The sequence below is a fragment of the Gorilla gorilla genome, chromosome 6 (genome assembly GCF_029281585.2).
Source record: "Gorilla gorilla gorilla isolate KB3781 chromosome 6, NHGRI_mGorGor1-v2.1_pri, whole genome shotgun sequence".
NCBI lineage: Eukaryota > Metazoa > Chordata > Mammalia > Primates > Hominidae > Gorilla > Gorilla gorilla.
Genome location: NC_073230.2, coordinates 34,476,838 through 34,489,966, shown reverse-complemented (window position 1 = coordinate 34,489,966; position 13,129 = coordinate 34,476,838). Strand labels below are relative to the sequence as shown.

At 39.6% G+C, this 13,129-nt stretch overlaps 1 long non-coding RNA gene and 1 pseudogene across 2 annotated transcripts in view; one reads left to right on the top strand and one right to left on the bottom strand.

The window, feature by feature from the left end:
- LOC129523636 (uncharacterized) overlaps positions 1-13,129 on the top strand; it is a 67,911-nt gene that overhangs the window by 41,539 nt on the left and 13,243 nt on the right. The window lies entirely within an intron of this gene.
- On the bottom strand, positions 1,616-2,075 carry LOC101145440 (H/ACA ribonucleoprotein complex subunit 2-like; annotated as a pseudogene).

The following is a 13,129-nucleotide window of genomic DNA, read 5'->3' as shown; positions in this document are numbered from 1 at the left end:
ATATCTCTCTAGTTCTGTCTCTATGAAACAGAAATGGGAATATAGGGGTTTACAAATGTAAAAGTAATCTGAAATGGTACTACCTGGAAAATCTTGCATAAACTCCTACAATACAGAAGCTAGCAAAAGAAAGCTTCATTGTGAAGTAAAGAACAAGGAGTTTTATTTAAATGGTTGAAAAACATTTCCATTCAATTTTAATGTCTTAAATGATACATCCTACAGTTAATAGCAGTAATCCCCCTGGTGAGTAATATTCTTGTTAAAGTCATAATAGATCTCCATTCACTAATTTAACAGCTTGAAGGTACACTTTTCAGACAGTAGAATGGTAATTAATCTTTGCAGCAATATTTCTTCAATAACTTCCTAGAAAGCAGGATTTTTTTTTTTTTTTTTGACACGGAGTCTCACTCTGTCGCTCAGGCTGGAGTGCAGTGGCGCAATCGCGGATCACTGCAACCTCCGTCTCCCGGGTTCAAGCGATTCTCCTGCCTTAGACTCCCGAGTAGCTGGGACTAAAGGCACGTGCCACCATGCCCAGCTGATTTTTTTTTTTTTTTTTTTTTTTGTATTTTTAGTAGAGACGGGGTTTCACCATGTTAGCCAGGATGGTCTCGATCTCCTGACCTCGTGATCCGCCCGCCTCAGCCTCCCAAAGTGCTGGGATTACAGGTGTGAGCCACCGTGCCCAGCCTGGATTTTTTTTTTGAGACGGAGTTTCACTCTTTTTGCCCAGGCTGGAGTGCAATGGCGCGATCTCGGCTCACCGCAACCTCCACCTCCCGGGTTCAAGCGATTCTCCTGCCTCAGCCTCCCGAGTAGCTAGGATTACAGGCATGCACCACCACCCCGGCTAATTTTGTATTTTTAGTAGAGACGGGGTTTCTCCCTGTTGGTCAGGCTGGTCTTGAACTCCCGACCTCAGGTGATTCACCCGCCTCAGCTTCCCAAAGTGCTGGGATTACAGGCGTGAGCCACCGCACCCAGTGAAAGCAGGATTTTTATTAATTTACCATTACAGCTGGTGAATCTGTGGAACTATTTAGAATAAGTTAATTTAATTTATTTATTTTAGAAATGGGTTCTTGCCGTGTTGCCCAGGTTGGTCTCAAACTCCTGGCTTCAAGCTATCCTTCTACCCTGGCCTCCCAAAGTGCTGGGATTGCAGGTGTGAGGCACTGTGCCTGGCTGATTTACTTATTTTTTTAGAGATGGGGTCTCACTATGTTGCTCAGGTTGGACTCAAGTGATCTTCCTGCCTCAGCATCCTGAGTAGCTGAGAATGCAGGCACATACCACCATGTCTGGCCTAGAAGAACTTTAACATTAATTTTATTTTATTTTATTTTTATTTTTTATTCTTTTTAGTCTTAGCATTTACTTTCCCCACCCCACATTCTTGGAACACCCTTTAGTTCTATGGGAAATGGCGCTGATGGAGAGAAGGCGGGCATTACCTTCATGAAAGGGCTGTAAGAGCTGCCTGGGAAGAAGGCGTGCCTTGGGGAACTAGGAAGATGCCGTCAGTGTGGGTGGGCAAGAGGACAGCCGGTCGTCCCGCCGCCAGCCCAGTAGCTTCCAGAGGCAAGTGCCCAGGTGCTACTGGAGCCCTTCATAGGGGTAGGGGTAGGGACTGCACCTCCTCCAGGCACTTGTCGTAGGCCTCCTGGTACTCCTCGTGGGGCTTGACCATTATCACACAGGTGGGGCGCTTGGAGCCTGCGGCTGCACCCAGGTCCATCTTAGAGGGATAGAGACATAGGCCAGATTTCGGTCCTCACACATGACTGGAAGATGGCAGTATACCTCAATGGGCAGTGTGTCTTCTGCCAAAACCATGATCCCTTTTTCTCCTTTGTTGACAAATTCCTGAACCTCTTTCACCCCGCCCCGAAGCTGCTTCTGCTTCATGGCTTTCTTGATGCATTTGTAGAGGTTCCGCGTGAGGCGGCGAGAAGCCAGGGGCTGCACGATGGGGTTCTGGTTAACCAGCAGCTCCTGGTAGGTGCGCTTCCCGGGGCGCGCCTCCTCCTGAGCCTCGGGCCCATCGAATCTACCTTTATTTTGGTCATCGCAGCAGCCGCGGAAACCTAGTCCCAAGGAGGCCGAAGAACTTTAACATTTCTATAAAGAAATTATTTTCTCTATAATGGTAAATTCTAACTTTGGCCCGTGGAAATTATATGTTTTTTACATGTCATACTATGCCTTTCATTGAAAATTTGTCAAAATGTTGTTCTGATATTTAGCAAAGTTTTATTTATTTATTTATTTTGAGATGCAGTTTCGCTCTTGTTGCCCAGGCTAAAGTGTGATGGCGCCATCTCAGCTTACTGCAACCTCTGCCTCGCAGGTTGAAGCGATTCTCCTGCCTCAGCCTCCCAAGTAGCTGGGATTACAGGCATGCGCCACCAAGGCCGGCTAATTTTTTGTATTTAGTAGAGACAGGGTTTCATCATGTTGGCCAGGCTGGTCTCGAACTCCTGATCTTAGGTTATCCACCCGCCTCAGCTTCCCAAAGTGCTGGGATTACAGGCGTGAGCCACCACGCCCGGCCCAAAGTGTTTTAATATAATAACAATCTAACTTAAATTCCATAGTCAGTAATCTCAGTTACAATCTAAGAACACATTTTTATCAAATAAAAATTTCATGTATTATACCAGGCACGGTGGTTCATGCCTGTAATCCAAGCACTTTGAGAGGCTGAGGCAGGTGGATCACCTGAGGACTTGAGTTCGAAACCAGCCTGGCTAACAGGGTGAAACCCTGTCTCTACTAAAAATTCAAAAAAATTAGTTGGGTATGGTGGCGGGCGCTTGTAGTCCCAGCTACTCAGGAGGCTGACTCAGGAGAATGGCTTGAACCCGGGAGGCAGAGGTTGGAATGAGCCGAGATTGCACCACTGCACTTCAGCTTGTGTGACAAAGTGAGACTCTGTCTCAAAAAAAAAAACCCAAAAAACAAAAGAAACAAAAAAAAAAAAAAAAGAAAGAAAAAAAATTCATGTGTTAGACTACAGAAGTACATTATCTGAACTGGGTCTTTATGAGTTTACATTCATTTCTCATTTTCACTGAAAGCTCTTAATATAAATATAGTCTATAGATATTTTCCAAATTCAGCAATTGTTGTTATTCCTTTTGAAAGAGAAACAGAGGTTAAGTGCCTTGCTAGGGCCATAGAGCTAAGAGGAAGTTACTAAGATTGCTGATTCAATCCTTAGTCATTAGACCAACTGTTAGTATATAATGATATATAACAATTGTTAACCTTTTGCAGCCTTTGAAAAACACACATGTGCATAGGAAAGGGAGCATGTTCTAAAATCAATACAAAGCTAAACCAAGATTTAATTAAGGAAGAGCTCATTAAAAAGGAAGCATTGATAACTACAGTATTTTTCATTGTTATCCCAGTGTGCTTACAAAGTATTACCTTATGATAAATACATATCATAATTTTCTTTTCCTTTTCAAAATGCAAAATGGATTTTTTTCCTTTTATTTTAAGTTCAGGGGTACATGTGCAGGTTTGTTATATAGGTAAATGTGTGTCATGTGGGTTTGTTGTGCAGATTATTTCATCACCCAGGTGATTAAGCCTAATACCCTAAGTTATTTTTCCAGATCCTCTCCCTCCTCCCACCCTCTACCCTCTGATAGGCCCCAATGTGTGTTGTTCCCCACAATGTGTCCATGTGTTTTCATCATTTAGCTCCAACTTATAAGCGAGAACATGCAGTATTCGGTTTTCTGTTCCTGTGTTAGTTTGCTAAGGATAATGGCCTCCAGCTTCATCCATGTCCCTGCAAAGGACATGATCTTTTTTTTATGGCTGCATAGTATTCCATGGTATATATATACCACATTTTCTTTATCCAGTCTATCACTGATGAGCATTTAGGTTGATTCCATGTCTTTGCTATTGTGAATAGTGTTGCAATAAACATACACACACATGTGTCTTTGTAATAGAATGACTTATATTCCTTTGGGTATATTCCCAGTAATGGGATTGCTGGGTCAAATGGTATTTCTGTCTTTAAGTCTTTGAGGAACACTGTCTTCCACAATAGTTGAACTAATTTACACTCCCACTAACAGTGTGTAAACATTTCTTTTTCTCCACAACCTCACCAGCATCAGTTATTTTTTGACTTTTTAATAATAGCCACTGACTGGTATGAGGGGTATCTCATTGTGGTTTTGATTTGCATTTCTCTAATGATCAGTGATGTTGAGCTTTTTTCATATGATGGTTGGCCACATGTATGTCTTCTTTTGAAAAGTGTCTGTTGATGTCCTTTGCCCACTTTTTTATGGGTTTTTTTTCTTGTAAATTTGTTTAAGTTCCTTATAGATGCTAGATATTAGACCTTTCTCAGATGCATAGTTTGCAAAAATTTTCTCCCATTCTGTAAGTTGTCTGTTTACTCTGTTGATAGTTTCTTTTGCTGTGCATAAGCTCTTTATTTTAATTAGATCTCACAACATGGATATTTTTTAAAAAAGAAAACAACTCCAAAATTACATTACTCTAACTTTTCACTTGTTTATGAAATATATTGCTGTTTGTGGATTGCTTTTTAGACTTTGCTCACACCCATGATTTTTTATTTACACAATTGCAATTATAATATACATACAACTTTTTCTATGGAATTTTGTTATTTTATTTTACATTGAGATTTAAGTAATTTCCTAAGGACCCATATGAATTGAAAATTTGCAAACTCATAAGCAAAGTCTAGGCATTCTCATAATCTGTCACATACTGAGACCATTTTGCAACACAGACACTTTGTTAAACTTTGTTGTTTTCATACAGAGAACCTGCTGGAATAATGAAATTAATTCATTAGATATAGTTGTGAAAGGAGAACAGCAATACAAAAATTCTCAGTGACATTTCAGAATAGAGTCAAGTATGAACAGGCCACTTGGTGCAGAACTGGCAGAATGGGAAGGAATAAGACTGTAATTGACCTGAGGTCTTTGAAATGATTATTATCATGAGAGACTCTGGGTAAATTAAGAGAGAAAGTCCATGCTCATGGGCACTCCATGGTATGTATATAGGGTGGAAGATATTCCAGTAAAATGTCGTGTATCTCGAAAGTCCCATGTGGGGATAATGGTCCTCAACAGGCATGCAAAACATAGGTACAGAGAACCCAGAAGCTTGTGATATTTGAAAACCAGCATGGTCAGGTTGGCAAACCCTTGGTTCAGGACTTATGATCTGCTGCAGGATTCTCTTCCCTGTGAGGGCCCTGACAAGTGTATGGGAGGGTCCCAATCCCCAAGGACTGAAGTACCAATTTAAGTTCAGGGAATGAGACCATCAAGGATTTACTTACTGTAATTGAAAATTTGGATGGACACTGATGACCTATGGAATAAGACCAAAGTGCTCTAGATAGAACTGGGCTATTTGAGCCAGGGATAAATTGAGCTTGGTTCCATAGTATTGAGTGAAAACTCATTAAATCACTATTGTCTAAGGTCAGAATTGATGGTAGACGCAGGGGTCAGAGTTGAGCCCAAGGGTGGGGAAGTAGGGGAAGAGAATGAGGACGGGTGTGGAATGCTGTCGAAATCAAATAGCTTGAACTGTGCGGAGGGGTGAGAAAGAATGGGGAACCTGGCAGGAGTAAATTGTCTGGATGTGTCTGAAATATCCTGGATACTTTTAATATTCTTTACAACTCAAAATGGAAGTCAGAAAATTTCTTAGTTTCAGGGATACTTAGGGTAAAAATTACCTGAGATTTTTCAGTAAAGAAGGACAAGTATTCAGGCAAAATAGTGTAATTACTGTACCAGTTATGCAAAGCTTCAGTTGCCATTTTTAAGTGGTTTGTCTTAAGTGGTTAAGACACAATCACACCAGGTTTTATTTTTCCTGGAATAGTCTATTTTCTTCTAAATAAGTGCTTGAAGTCTTCTTCATTTAGAATAATACATATTATTCTATGCATATAATAATGCATATTATTAAAATGATATGCATGATTTGATTTTCCCCCTTTTGACTTTTACTCTCTTGTGCTATTTGATTGACCCAACCCTAGCTGTAGATATCAGCAGTACTCTGACCAGGCAGGTAATTTTTTAAAGAATTATAACTGTGGTAACTATATAATTTCTTGTCCAAACTGGTACACTTGCAAGAGTGAAAAGGGGTGCTATTAATAATTAAGCTGAGACAACTAGTATTGGTCAAGACTGTCACAATTACCCTAGTATTGGGACATAACTCTCCTTGGTTCTCAAACATTTATGCATGTCTTGTGAGCAGAGGCACTGCTAGCCTCTTATTCTGGACTTTTTTTCACGAATTTTGGTATAGCAAACAGCCTTGGAAGAGAGAATGTCTTTCTCTGGAGCAAAGGGAAAAGATTGAGGTTTTCTAAGCCCAGGGTTACTCTTCTGTAATACAACCCAGTGTGTGTGCACATGTCTCCTAGCCCTTGTGTCACCCTGTGGGAACTGGGGCTTGGGCTACTGCCACAAGAAAATGAAGATGCTCTGGCTACTGCCATTGCTATTAGTAATAAACTGTCACTTGTCTTTGATCCAGGAGTCTTGTGTCTTCTGCCAGCACCCATGAAACTAGCAGACTAGTTTGCAAACTAGTAAGGTAAAGTCTCAGACCTTCACAGTTCTTGCTACCTGGTATAATTATAAATCACTGTGTAAGTGTAAGGTATTACTACTACTACTATTGTTTTTCTTATTAATTCAGTAGAAATTTTATTCTGTGCATTTAAGAATTTATCTTCCAAAAAATATTTGAAGACTTTAACAGCAGAAAAAAAAAACACAGGCATTATTGGATCTGGTCTCACAGATGTCAGATAGCCTCTTTCAACTAGTAAGATTAAACATGTAACTATTATGATTAATAATTATAATAAAATAAATTATAACTTTATCTTAATGCAATGTATACTTTATTTGCTTAGTTCTGTTGTAGATTGATTTCTTAAAACTATGTAGCATATTTTGAATTCAAAATGTGTGTGACTAAATTTTTTCTTCTAGCATAATGATCTGTAATTTCAAGAAACATGTAATACAATGTAACAAAAAGCATGTAATAAAACGTGTCAGATTTTGAATTTCCCTTTCTTCTGCCTTACCTTAGCCTACATGCTTTTTTTTCCTCTTGAACTTTCTTTAACCTTTTGTAAATATTCCAAGAGAGGGACAGCCTTACAAGCCACAGCATTTTAAGGTGGCAGATAATTGCAAAGAGATATACAATGCACACTAATGATAACGTTTAGTACTTACGCAGTGCTTTAAGACCATTAACGAATTAATTCACATAGCACCCCCTATGAAGCTGTAAGTAGTATTATTTCCACTTATATAGAAAATGTGTATATAGAAGCTGGCTTACTTTCCTGAGACATTAGAGCCAGTGAAATCTTGAAAACAAATTAAAATTCTCCTGTGTTCAAACTACTGAAATAGGCTCTGTTCATAATAGAAGTTTATTTGAGAGTCCTTGGAGAAAAGCTTTATTTTTAAGACTATATGTCTTGTATCCATTCATTTTCTTTATTTTGCAAAGCATTTTATTGAAATTCCCTTGTCCAAAAAAAAGAAGTCCTTTATTAGCCAAATGTTTTGAATTAAATGACTTTTTATAGCAATCACAAGACATTATCCTCGTAAGAACTCTGTGACAAACTTTACAGTTATAATAAAATGATACAGGGTTTCTATATTAGTTTGTATTACTTTAAGGATCAGCAGTTAATGTTACTATTTTACTCTTTTTTTTTTTTTCATTTTTTAACCTGTTTATTTTACATGTGAAGTTGCTGGATGTTAATTTAAGCTGTGTTAACTTATAATTTTTTTTCACATTTTAATAATTTAACTTTATTTTTTATTGTGGCAAAATATGCATAACATTAAATTTACCATTTAACCATTTAAAATGTACAATTTAGTGTCATACACATTGTTTTGTAACCATTATCTCCAGAACTTTTTATTTTACCCTCATAACCAAATCTTACATACTGAAATATTGGAATTTTTCATATCAAAAGGATGCACAGTTCATTTATTACCTGTTTAATTTCTAAATTATCTGTATTAGAATGGTGATGAATTGTGTTAAACTATTTCTTTCTGCCTCTGCTTGTCTGATTCTCCTTGCAGTCATAGGAGAGATGGCTTGTTGGAACAAGGTATGAAATTGTGACTAGAATAAGGCCAAAAGATCCTTTTGGGAATTGAGTCCTTGACCTCAGTTCCTTGCACTAATAAACTGAGCTAATTAGTCACAGTGCCTGTTGCAGTATGGTACAACTTGGCAGTTGCTTTTCAATAAGTCAACTGTGTTGTGGTATCACTGGTTTAACAAACACTTCTTAAGCACTTACAATGTGCAGGCAATGGGCTAGATACTCAGTGTACAAAGGTAAAAGAAATACATTTCTTGGTCCGGCACGGTGGCTTACGCCTGTAATCCCAGCACTTTGGGAGGCTGAGGCGGGCGGATCACCTGAAGTCAGGAGTTCGAGACCAGCCTGACCAACATGGAGAAACCCTGCCTCTACTAAAAATACAAAACTAGCTGGGTGTGGTGGTGCATGCCTGTAATCCTAGCTACTCAGGAGGCTGAGGTAGGAGAATCGCTTGAATCCGGGAGGCAGACGTTGCAGTGAGCCGAGATCGTGCCATTGTACTCCAGCCTGGACAAAAAGAGCAAAACTCCATCTCAATTAAAAAAGAGACATTTCCCGTCCTTGAAAGGACTAATGATCACCTATATGTAGCAAGTAAAATTCTGCATTTGTAAATCAAAATATATGCTTTCATATACTAACCACACTTTAGAAAGGTTTCAGTGAATATCCATAGACAAAATAGTCAAACCATTCTGTACACATGAAATACCTTCTCAGCTCATCACTGTTTCTCTTATTGGTAAAACATAACATGTATGTGCCAAAGAAATGGTGCATTTTGGCATAATGGGAACTGGTATATTACAGTACATTTTGTTTCTTCTCAAAATAGCATCACTAGCAGCTCTTATCCTTGACCTGATTTGGGCACTTGATAAGGCATTTGGGTCAGTTAGATGTGAGTGAACAAATTCAATACAAAGACATAGTCATAAAATTAACTTGGGAAAGAGCAATGACATAGTCAAATAAGGCAGTTTTTTTATTCAAGTTCTCTAAAAGGAAGATTTGGGTTTGGAAAAAATTTAAAAGTTAGATTTTTTTCTCCTTGGTAAAGACTATTTGCTATGTAAATTAAATCAATATAGATGTTACTAGAAAGAGAATGGGAATTGCAAACTCCAGTAAGAGATGTGTTTTTAAAAGTGCATGAAAAGTACCAGAAAATGAAAAACAAGTATTTTAATTTTATATTTAAGGTAACACAAAATCATTCACATTAGAAACATGACTTTATGGAATGAGATTTTCTGACAAGTAGTAGACATTTTCTTTTCTTCCTCTTCTTTTTTTTTTTGAGACAGGGTCTTACTCTGTTACCCAGGCTGGAGTGCAGTGGCACGATCTCAGCTCACTGCAGCCTCTACCTTTTGGGCTCAAACAGTCCTTCCACCTCAGCCTCTTCAGTAACTGAGACTACAGTCACCTGCCACTATGCTTTGCCACTTTTTAAATTGTTTCTTGTAGAGACGAAGTCTCACTATATTGCCCAGGCTGGTCTCAAACTCCTGGGCTCAAGCGTTCCACCTGTCTTGGCGTCCCAAAGTGCTGGGATTACAGGGGTGAGTCACCACGCCCCACCCCTCTTCTTTTTGTAAAAAAAAAATTTCCCCCAGTATGGAAACGTCAAGTACCATTAAGTACGTTTGAAAAACTTGTGAACCTTAACATTTGATGATGATCTAGAAAAATGCTTAGGCTTGTTGAACACATGGGCAAATATGATTCTTTCAAACGAGCAAGTTTACTTAAGAAGGTTAATGTTCAGAAGTGAGTGAAAGAAAAGGTAGCTTTGGATTCTGAAATACTCTTAAAGATAACATTAGCATTTATGACACACCTATAGAGACAGAAGACAGGTTCTTACAGTGAGAGAATATATTTGAGTAATAAAAAGGAAAGGAGTGACATTTTTACTCACTGGTTAAAATTATTGAAATTATTTTTAAGTTAGGACCAAAGAAATCTGGTTTAAATTAAATTACATTAAATTATTTATTTTTGATACAGAGTCTCACTCTATCGCCCAGGCTGGAGTGCAGAGGCACCATCTCTGCTCACTGCAACCTCTGCCTCCTGGGTTCAAGTGATTCTCGTGCCTCAGCTTCCCAAGTAGCTGGGATTACAGGCGTGCACCACCACACCCAGCTAATTTTTGTATTTTAGTAGAGACGGGGTTTCACCATGTTGGCCAAGCTGGTGTCAAACTCCTGACCTCAAGTGATCCACCCGCCTCAGCCTCCCAAAGTGCTGGGATTACAGGTGTGAGCCACCGTGCCTGGCCTAAATTTTATTTTTGTTGTCTAACAAGTACTGGCTGAAATACAACATAGTCTGATTTAGTTAGTTTATTTTTATTTAAGAAAATGAGCTATCCTAGAGCCTATATAATAGTGAAGTGATGCAATCCAAAGATACACTATTCATAGCTCTTAAATTTATGTATTTGTATAGCTTTTTAATTAGTTGAAAGTTTATCTTTCTATTATTTGTTTATTTATTTTGTTTTTTTTTGAGATGGAGTCTCGCTCTGTCGCCCAGGCTGGCGTGCAGTGGCACAATCTCAGCTCACTGCAGCCTCCATCTCCCGAGTTCAAGATATTCTCCTGCCTCAGCCTCCTGAGTAGCTGGGAATACAGGTGCGCTGCCACACCTGGCTAATTTTTATATTTTTAGTAGAGATGGGGTTTCACCATGTTGGCCAGTCTGGTCTCGAATTCCTGACCTCAGGTGATCCATCTGCCTCGGCCTCCCAAACTGTTGGGATTACAGGCGTGAGCCACCATGCCCAACATTATTATTATTATTATTATTATTATTATTATTATTATTATTATTATTTTGAGATGGAGTTTCACTCTTGTTGTCCAAGCAGGAGTGCAATGGCGCGATCTTGGTTCACTGCGACCTCTGCCTCCCTCCCGGGTTCAAGTGATTCTCCTGCCTCAGCCTCCCGAGTAGCTGGGATTACAGGTGCCTGCCATCATGCCTGGCTAATTTTTTTGTATTTTTTTTAGTAGAAATGGGGTTTCACCATGTAAGCCAGGCTGGTCTCGAATCCACCTGCCTCGGCCTCCCAAAGGGCTGGGATTACAGGTATGAGTCACTGCACCCAGCCCTATTTTTTTTTTTTTTTTTTTTTTTTGAGATTGAGTCTAGCTCTGTCACCCAGGCTGGAGTGCAGTGGCATGATTTGGCTCACTGCAACCTCCACCTCCTGGATTCAAGTGATTCTCCTGCCTCAGCCTCCCAAGTAGCTGGGATTACAGGTGCCCGCCACCATGCCCAGCTAATTTTTGTATTTTTAGTAGAGATGGGTTTTCACTGTGTTGGCCAGGCTGGTCTTGAACTCCTGAGCTCATGATCCGCCCTCCTTGCCCTCCCAAAGTGCTGGGATTACAAGCATGATCCACCATGCCTGCCCCCTGGTCCTATTTTAAATTTTTTTAAGAGACAAGGTCTCACTCTGTCACCCAGGCTTCAGTGCAGTGGCATAATCATAGCTTGCTGCAGTCTCAAACTCCTGGGTTCAGGCAGTCCTCTTGACTCAAGCCTCCGGAGTAGCTGGGACTACAGGCACACACCACCATACCCAGCTAATTAAAAAAAAATTTTGTAGAGACAGGGTCTTGCTGTGTTGCCCAGGCTAGTCTTGAACACCTGACCTCAAGCAGTCCTCCTGCCTTGGCCTCCCAAAGTGTTGGGTTACAGGTGTGAGCCACTATGCCTGGAGTCTTTTTATTTTCAAGGTAATGTGTACTTAACAACATTTGGAAAACATAAAATAATATAGAAAAGAAACTACTCATTCTCTTACCTTGGAATAACTTTTATTAGCATTTTGGTGTACTTCTAATCATTTTTTCTTTGGTGAATTGATGTTTCTTTTTTATATATTGTCAAGACAGATGTACAATTTCGATGCTACATTTTTTCTTTTAACACTTCATCTTAAACATTCCTCATTTCTGTAATTATATCATCTTTTAAAATAATGTTTATAATTTAAAAATTATTGTATAATGTTTCATCAAGTCAATATGCAGTAATTTACTTAGCCATTCCCCTTTGTTGGGTGTTTAAATTATTTCACATTCATTATTATTAGATGTAATATCTGAACATTGTTGTGCTTAAAATTTTTCCATGTTTACATTTTTTTCCTTAGGATTAAAAACTGGAAGTATAATTAGTGAATAAGAAAAAATAAGACCAGGTGCAGTGTGGCTCATGCCTTTAATCCCAGCACTTTGAGAGGCCAAGGCGGGAGGATCACTTGAGCCCAGGAGTTCAAGACCAGCCTGGGAAACATAGTGAGACCCCATCTCTACAAAAATATTTTAAAAAAGCCAGGCATGATGGTGCATGCTTATACGCCTAGCTACTCAGGAGGCTGAGGTGGGAGGATTGCTTCAACCCGGGAGTTTGAAGCTGCAGTGAGCTATTATCATACCACTGTACTCCAGCCTGGGTGATAGAGTGAGACCCTGTCTTTTTTTTTTTTTTTGAGACAGAGTCTTGCTCTGTTGCCAGCCTGGAGTGCAGTGGCGCGATCTCAGTTCACTGCAACCTCCGCCTCCTGGGTTCAAGCAGTTCTCCTGTCTCAGCCTCCTGAGTAGCTGGGATTACAGGCATGCACCACCACGCCCGGGTGATTTTTGTATTTTTAGTAGAGACAGGGTTTTGCCATGTTGGTCAGGCTGGTCTCAAATTCCTGACCTCAGGAGATCCACCTGCCTCGGCCTCCCAAAGTGCTAGGATTATAGGCGTGAGCCACTGTGTCTGGCTGACCATGTCTCTTAAGAAAAAAAGAAAAAAGAAAAAGATTTAAGGCTTTTGATAAACATTGCCAAATTGCTTGCCAAAGAATGTGCTATGGTCTGAATGTTTTTGTTCCCTCACCAAATTCGT